Raw genomic sequence first — 9,519 nt, 5'->3', positions numbered from 1 at the left:
TGGGACCAAAGTAACAAAGGCTACCATCAGTAACACAATGTGCCGCCAGGGACTCAAATCCTGCAGTGCCAGACGTGTCCCCTGCTTAAGCCAGTACATGTCCGGCCCGTCTGAAGTTTGCTAGAGAGCATTTGGATGATCATATGGTCAGATGAAACCAAAATAGAACTTTTTGGTAAAAACTCAACTTGTCGTGTTTGGAGGAGAAAGAATGCTGAGTTGCATCCAAAGAACAGCATACCTACTGTGAAGCATGGGGGTGGAAACATCATGCTTTGGGGCTGTTTTTCTGCAAAGGGACCAGGACGACTGATCCGTGTAAACGAAAGAATGAATGGGGCCATGTATCGTGAGATTTTGTGTGAAAACCTCCTTCCATCAGCAAGGGCATTGAAGATGAAACGTGGCTGGGTCTTTCAGCATGACAATGATCCCAAACACACCGCCCGAACAGCGAAGGAGTGGCTTCGTGAAGCATTTCAAGGTCCTGTAGTGGCCTAGCCAGTCTCCAGATCTCAACCCCATCGAAAATCTTTGGAGGGAGTTGAAAGTCCGTGTTGCCCAGCGACAGCCCCAAAACATTACTGCTCTAGAGGAGATCTGCATGGAGGAATGGGCCAAAATACCAGCAACAGTGTGTGAAAACGTTTGACCTCTGTCATTGCCAACAAAGGGTATATAACAAAGTATTGAGATTAAATTTTGTTATTGACCAAATACTTATTTTCCACCATAATTTGCAAATAAATTCTTTAAAAATCCTACAATGTGATTTTCTGGATTTTCTTCTTCTCATTTTGTCTCTCATAGTTGAGGTATACCTATGATGAAAATTGCAGGCCTCTCTCATCTTTTTAAGTGGGAGAACTTGCACAATTGGTGGCTGACTAAATACATTTTTGCCCCACTGTATATAGATAGATAGATATAGATATATATACACAGTAAATTTGAAAGTATTAAATTCACACTCACAGTGTAAAAAATAACACTTTTTCAGGGTTTATATAGGTCCACACCAAATAGAGTTAAAATTTCTTCTGGACATCTTAAATGTAGATGCCTTCAATTTGTGTCCTCTTCCTCTTCCAGTCTGTGTCTTTTAACTGAAAAAGTAATTTGAACAATAACATGAATACAGACCTCATTTATTTATTTTTATATTTAAGTAAAATCTCAGTGATTTAAAAGCAAATAGAAAAACTTAGCTTGGTTGCTATATGACTGGTTTTAATTAGTTAATTTCTAAGCAATAGCACTTACCTTCATTGAGAAAAACTTGGAATGCACAATCGTTTAGCAGTTCCACAAATTTCTTCACTCATCGATATTGAATTTTCACCAGCATGAGGACAGCTGTTGGTCAAGAAAAACGCAAATAGTCGTCAATTTTAAATAAAGTCCAGCAAGCAGCTACAGTCAGAAGCTCCATTTGTCATCTCTCAAACCATATAACCTTATAATGTAATGTAAACAAACGTTTGCATACACTGTAAAAAATGATCTGATCAAAAAGTTATGATAACTTATATATGTCATTAACTCAGACATAAAATAATGTGTTATGACATTTCAACTCAATTGTTTGAGTTTTCAATCTTCCAATTTAGGTTCATAAGTTACTTCAATGAATCACAAATTCCAGGTGCTTGAATGAACTTGCCATTTTAAATTGAGTGGGGTACAAGTCTTTGGCGTGTTGCGATTGAGTGGAGGACAGCTCTTTGCGCATGTGCGGGGGACTACAGACGAACAAGTTTACGCGCCAGCAAGCAAACGAACTTTAATCGGCCGGATGCCTCATTTTTCTGTCAGATAAGACGAGTCGTGTTGGCATGAACAAGTTCGCTATTGGTAAGTGTTTGTGTTTTGTAGATATTAAGAATGTGCGTTGATGAAACCAATAACGTGATATGTGCAACAACTGTGATGTCATTTAAGCGAGGCACGTTTCAGCGACCGTTAACGTTAGCTAGAAAACTAGCAGTTCAGTCTTTTAGTTCAGTCAGAGACATAATAGTTGATAAAGCGTTATCTGAAATCTACCAGCATTTATCTGAAATCTTATCTGAAATCTAAGCATTTATCTGAAATCTAAAGCTTTTGTAACATTAAACACTATACCGTTCAAAAGTTTGGGTCAGTAAGGATTTTTATTTTATTTTTGGGGAAAGAAATAAAATAAATCAATACTTTTATTCATCAAGAATGAGTTAAAATGATCAGATTGAGTGGAGGACAGCTCTTTGCGCATGTGCGGAGGACTAACGTACCGACGAAGAACAAGTTTACGCGCCAACAAGCAAACAAACTTCAATCGGCCGAGTGCCTCATTTTTCCGTCAGATAAGACGAGTCTTGTTGGCATGAACAAGTTCGCTATTGGTAAGTGTTCCTGTTTTGTAGATATTAAGAATGTGCGTTGATGAAACCAATAACGTGATTAACGTATCGTTACCTTGATATGTGCAACAACTGTGATGTCATTTAAACGAGGCGCGTTTCAGCGACCGTTAACGTTAGCTAGAACACTAGCAGTTCAGTCTTTTAGTTCAGTCAAAGACGGTTGATAAAGCTTTATCTGAGACGATACCAGTTTTCATTGTAAACTGTTGTAGAAAACACCATTTCTGATAGACCGAATGTCAAGGCCAAATACACTAACGTTTAAAAGTTTGGGGTCAGTCAGATTTTTTATGTTTTTAAAAGAAGTATCTCCTGCTCACCAAGGCTGCATTTATTTGATTAAAAATACAAACAAAAACAGTAATATTGTGAAATATTATTCCTGTTTTCTATTTTAATATATTTTAAAATGTATTAAATGATCTCAATGACTACATACCACTTGTGTCATACCTTGTCCAGGGTCGCCTGTTAACCACTCCTAGAACATTCTTGCTGAATTAAGGCTGTTGTAAGTTTGTGTTTTTCTACCCTGATCCAAAATAATTAAGCCCCTTGAAGTGTTTTCCAAATCTTTTCAGTAGTAACCATTTGTTTGTATGTATACAATGAATTAAACCTTTTTTCTTCTCCAATTTCAGGCCGAAGTGATCCACGATGCTGCTGCGAGTTGTCCTCTCTGAGACGGATATCAGGCGCCTTTCCATCGAAATCACCCCCCATAGTGTTGATGCACTGTGCCAGGTGTTGCGTGCAAACCTTGACCTGAGAGGTGGATTTATTTTACAATTTGAGGACCCTGCGTTCAAGGATCAGCTGACCAATTTGACCGACATCCGAGACCTTCCTGAGGAGAGAGCAACATTGAAAGTGTTGTTCACAGCTGATGCAGCTTGCTCGGATTCCACATTGGATACAGCCAGCCTTCCATCTCTCAGTAGTGGAGAATCTGACTCCCAGCACTGGCCTGAGCCCTTCCCGATTCCAGAGTTCTCACATGATGTTGAACTCACGCTGCAAGAAGCAAATGGAAGATATGCAAAAGATGGATCTGTGCTGGTGATTACTAAAGGTATGAAAACTGATATCCTGGACACACTTGCAGACAGCATGTCAAAGATTAGTCCTTATCCTGAGAGGCAACACTAAAGCGCTTGTGGAGAAGCATCCCAGTCTAAAAGAGCCAGGGTCTGGAATGGGTTGGTACGGCTGGTTCCACAGCCTGAAGTTTAAGCTCGGAAACTATCGACAGAAGTTAAGTGCAGCTGGATGCCCAGAGGTGAGGGTCAACAAAAGAAAAGGAGAAGAAGCCAAGGGACCACGTATGAAGAAGTCAAAGAAGGGCGAGGTCCACTACTGTCCAGATCCCCCTGAAGGACTAAGTGATGAAAACATGGAAGAAAAGCGGAGGATGATGGAGGTACATCATACACACACATGCACATCACACATACACATCATACCTGTCTAATATTACTGCATACATACCTACCTATATTATAATAACTACCTACACTTTGCTTTTGTGTCTGTGAAGCCTACTATTTTGTCTTATGTGTCCTTTGTGCTTGTGCAATCCAATTCAGGTGGAAGTGCTCAAAAAAGACCCAGATCACCAGCAGATAGATGAGCTGATGTCTGCCACGTTCTCCAAGCGCAGAAAGGAGATCGTAGGGGATCAACCTCTCATTGGGGATGTCATAGCTAGATGGCCGGCCATGTTCTGTGAGAGACAGGTATAACAATAGACAACACTCAGCCTAAGATTAATCACTTAATGCAATGACTGGATATCAATGTATGAGCTTCCCTCCTGGAAGTACTAGAGAGATGTCTGATACTGTGGTCCGTTCAGAAATATATATTTTTTTTTGTCCGAATGGTGGCGTGAATGTGCATACAGATAAGTGAGAGGATTGTGTTTAGTATTACCAAAGACTATAGAATACCCAAGACATGTCACTCGTATAGTTTTGAATGGGGAAAAATGCAACACTTAATATGGCCGATCAATCGCAGGAAGCCCCGTCTTCTGAATGAAAGAGCCAATCGCTAAGTTAGAAGTCCAGGTTGCTATAGAAACAGTCAGCACTCTGAGACGCGTGCTCAGGACTGCGCGTGAGCACTGGCTGATCTAGCCTGAAAAATTAGCTTTTTATAACACTTATTTGAGCGAAAGAAACAACACATGACACCGTTGTTGTCCGATTTCATTGGTGATTTCAAATATGAAATGAAGTTTGGTATTGATTACAAGTTTGAGATGATTTCATGATTGAAGTGTTTATGTATAGCTTGTATTGGCTTAACATTGGTTTTAATAAAAAAAAAAAGTTTTGTACTCAAATTTGTGTTTTTATAATTAATTGTTAAGTTAAAACAAGACATTCTTTTAGATCATCTTAACTTGATACCCTAATTCAAAGACATTACTTAATTTAAATTACTAAGTTGAACCCACTAATGGGGATAAGTGAACAGAATGCTCATTAATGAGTTCACTTTATTTTGAACTTGCATAGCAAAGTTGAAACAACAATAATTGTATAGTCATGTTGATTCGCAGAAGGCAATTCACAGCTTAAGAAGACTCAAAATAATGAGTTAAAACAATTCATTAATCCATTTTGTTTTTACTTGAAATTTTGAGGCAGCTGCTTAACTTATGATTTTAAGTAGAACCAAGTAGATATTTTTTAGAGTGTATGAATTGCACACGTCAGACACATCTCTGGTGTTGGAACGGTTCTTTTCATACGCTTCCAAAAAATATAGTTCAGCAAAACGCTGAATTGCATGATCGTTCTCTGCACTGTACTTTGGAGAAGAGTGTAACTGCGACATGTAGCTTGACTAACATTATCCGAAACAGTGTGCGCGGTGTGCATGTTTATAAAAGATTAGTGCCTAAGTTAACCGTTTGCGGTTCACTTAAGTAAACCGAACATGACATGAAGCACATAAATTATCGTGTAAATTTTCACCCCAAAGTCTAAAATAGTGACGAATACGCAAACTAATCAGCATTAACTAGTCTTACCTCAATTTGCAAGCTGCCTCTGGCTCGTGTCGGTGGTCTGCCACACTAAACAGAAATAATGTTAGCACTCCAACAAAGTTGTGGAATTTACAAGATTATTCTAAATGTTGAGAAATGTAAACTTAATATGAAAACTGATATAAGTGATTAAAAATATGTTATACCTGTGTTTGATCACTCTCCGCTCCTTGTGGTCAGCCGCCATTAATCAAAACGGAAATAATGTGCAAGGACCGGAAATAGGATCAACTCATCACCAGTGTCAATTATGTGAACTCGCTGTAATAACACTGACTCTGAATACTGATTTACACTGCAAGTGTTCATGTCGTTCACATCAACACCAGAATCAACACTTTTTAACACTGGAAAATTAACACCATAAAAACAACTCTGAACAACACTGGAAATTTTGCTGTGTATATATATATATATATATATATATATATATATATAGATATAGATATAGATATAGATAGATACAACATAAATATATTAAATGAATTAAACTATACATTTAAATTATAATAAACAAACAAATATATATTATAAAAATACACCAAGAAACAATAAATACATTAAACTATACATTACAATTATAGCAAATTAATAAATCATATAAATGAAAAACTTCAAATAATGAATAAAACACAAACTTAATTTCTAGCGATTATTGTAGATTTGATTGCACAGATACTATTTAAACTGAACTGAGATACACAATGACATCTCTGAATTCAATAATGAAATGCCTTTAACTGAAAATTGAGTGTTTAATTTTATCATTATACATTACTGACACTCTATCCTCCAATTTGATACTGTTAAGTGCTTTGACACAATCTGTATTGTTAAAAGTGCTATAAAAATAAAGGTGACTTGACTTGACTTAAAGGCATTGAGTCCCCATCTAAGTGTAAACGGGAGCTGAATTGAAATCTTGTTAGCTTGTAAACCTCGCAATGGTTTAGCAGATGTAGTTCCCCGAGGGAACTCGAGCTGCGTCGGAAACGCTTTGGGAACGCCCCTGTGTTCCCACACTCTGAAACACGTGTGTTGATTCGTCCGAGGGAATCCCAGCTGACGTCACCGGCGGAGATGACGTAGCGACCAGGATGTTATAAAATCACCTGCGGTGGAGACAGCGGCAGCTTCAAAGTGAAAAAAGCGCTCTATGTGTGTTACGTCCTATTTACTGTTGTTTGTCCTGTATTATTATTATTATTGATATGGCATCTGGCAAGAAACATGAGTCTGACAAGCAGCGTTTCAGGCTGTGTGTTCCTCCCTGCCCTCGCTTCATTACGGGTGGGGATACAGACAGTTTGTGCGTTACTTGTCTGGGAGCGGGCACGCGCAGTCAGCTCTCGAGGCGTTCCCCGCGGTTCGGGTCCCGCCTCTGCCGAGGCAGAGCAGCGCCTTAAATCGTGGGGATCGCAGATGGATCTGGATGAGATCTAGTTCTCACTCGTTGGGGACGGAGGAACGTTCTGAAATGGTTTACTTCGCCCCGAGAGAGGGCACGGCGTTCGTATTGTCTTTCTCTGAGGAGGGAGATGATGCGAGCCCTGATCGAGACGAGTCTATGGCACCACAGTCTTGTTTGAGGAGCTGTTGGAGGTAGTGACTAGAGCTGTGGCCAAGTTTAACATTGATTGGCCAGCAGAGAAAGATCAACAGGAGCGTTCTAAAAGTAAGCTAGATGAACGCTTCCTGCGCCCTAAGTCACTGCCTCCACGCCGGGGCCTGCCTTTTTTAACCCGATCTGCAAACTGAGGTGTCTAGATCGTGGGTTAAACCATACTCGGCCCGCCTCTTCAGTCCATATGTTTCTCCTTATTCAAACGCAGTAGGGCTGAATGAGTGCGGTTATGGGAAGATTCCCCAGGTCGAGGATACGCTTCCAGGCTATCTTTCGCTTGGTGGTGTATCTTCCCTTAAGGCCCCAGTGTTGCCCACCAAGCCGCTTCGGACTTCTTCGGCTTTAGTGGGTAAAGCATACACGGCAGCGGGTCAGGCTGGAGTTTGCTTGCACACTATGGCGGTGTTGCAGGCATACCAGGCTGACCTGCTAAAAGAAATGGATGAGGGAGAAAATATTAAGAACGATGATATCGCTGAATTGCGTAGAGCCACAGATTTGTCTCTTCGGGACACATAGGAGACCGCCAGAGCAATTGGGCAGTCTATGGCAGCCCTTGTGGCCATGGAGAGACATCTGTGGTTGACCCTGTCTAATATTAACGATAAAGACAGGGTCTTTCTACTAGACGCCCCTATTTCACCTTCTGGACTGTTCGGCGACGCGGTAAACACTGTCGTCGACAGGTTTCAGGAGGCTAAGAAACAGGCAGCAGCTTTTCAGCGATTTCTCCCTCACCATTCTCAAAGTGGAGCTGGTAGGCAGAATCCTCATATCGAGAAGTCCAAAAATGGAGCGTTGGCACTCGTAAACCTCCTCAAAGAGAAAGTCAGAAGGGCGGGGCGGTGCTCCAGGTCGAAGTCCTCAAGGGAGATGACGGATCTGAAGACTGTCATTTTCAATAAGAAGGCTTTGGCCAAAAGGTCCTGATGCTTTCAGTCCAGGATGTCTGAGGGCAGGCCCTCTGGAGAAGAGTGTAACTGCGACATGTAGCTTGACTAACATTATCCGAAACAGTGTGCGCGGTGTGCATGTTTATAAAAGATTAGTGCCTAAGTTAACGTTTGCGGTTCACTTAAGTAAACCGAACATGACATGAAGCACATAAATTATCGTGTAAATTTTCACCCCAAAGTCTAAAATAGTGACGAATACGCAAACTAATCAGCATTAACTAGTCTTACCTCAATTTGCAAGCTGCCTCTGGCTCGTGTCGGTGGTCTGCCACACTAAACAGAAATAATGTTAGCACTCCAACAAAGTTGTGGAATTTACAAGATTATTCTAAATGTTGAGAAATGTAAACTTAATATGAAAACTGATATAAGTGATTAAAAATATGTTATACCTGTTTTTGATCACTCCTTGTGGTCAGCCGCCATTAATCAAAACGGAAATAATGTGCAAGGACCGGAAATAGGATCAACTCATCACCAGTGTCAATTATGTGAACTCGCTGTAATAACACTGACTCTGAATACTGATTTACACTGCAAGTGTTCATGTCGTTCACATCAACACCAGAATCAACACTTTTTAACACTGGAAAATTAACACCATAAAAACAACTCTGAACAACACTGGAAATTTTGCTGTGTATATATATATATATATATATATATATATATATATAGATATAGATATAGATATAGATAGATACAACATAAATATATTAAATGAATTAAACTATACATTTAAATTATAATAAACAAACAAATATATATTATAAAAATACACCAAGAAACAATAAATACATTAAACTATACATTACAATTATAGCAAATTAATAAATCATATAAATGAAAAACTTCAAATAATGAATAAAACACAAACTTAATTTCTAGCGATTATTGTAGATTTGATTGCACAGATACTATTTAAACTGAACTGAGATACACAATGACATCTCTGAATTCAATAATGAAATGCCTTTAACTGAAAATTGAGTGTTTAATTTTATCATTATACATTACTGACACTCTATCCTCCAATTTGATACTGTTAAGTGCTTTGACACAATCTGTATTGTTAAAAGCGCTATAAAAATAAAGGTGACTTGACTTGACTTAAAGGCATTGAGTCCCCATCTAAGTGTAAACGGGAGCTGAATTGAAATCTTGTTAGCTTGTAAACCTCGCAATGGTTTAGCAGATGTAGTTCCCCGAGGGAACTCGAGCTGCGTCGGAAACGCTTTGGGAACGCCCCTGTGTTCCCACACTCTGAAACACGTGTGTTGATTCGTCCGAGGGAATCCCAGCTGACGTCACCGGCGGAGATGACGTAGCGACCAGGATGTTATAAAATCACCTGCGGTGGAGACAGCGGCAGCTTCAAAGTGAAAAAAGCGCTCTATGTGTGTTACGTCCTATTTACTGTTGTTTGTCCTGTATTATTATTATTATTGATATGGCATCTGGCAAGAAATATGAGTC

At 39.5% G+C, this 9,519-nt stretch overlaps 1 protein-coding gene across 1 annotated transcript in view; it reads right to left on the bottom strand.

Moving 5' to 3' along the window:
* The window catches only part of LOC131544177 (carbonic anhydrase 4-like), a 144,113-nt gene that overhangs the window by 28,714 nt on the left and 105,880 nt on the right, over window positions 1-9,519 (bottom strand). The window lies entirely within an intron of this gene.

The sequence above is a fragment of the Onychostoma macrolepis genome, chromosome 07 (assembly GCF_012432095.1).
Source record: "Onychostoma macrolepis isolate SWU-2019 chromosome 07, ASM1243209v1, whole genome shotgun sequence".
NCBI classification, from domain to species: Eukaryota; Metazoa; Chordata; class Actinopteri; order Cypriniformes; family Cyprinidae; genus Onychostoma; species Onychostoma macrolepis.
Note: the sequence above shows the minus strand (reverse complement) of the source record. Positions and strands in the feature narration are given on the sequence as shown.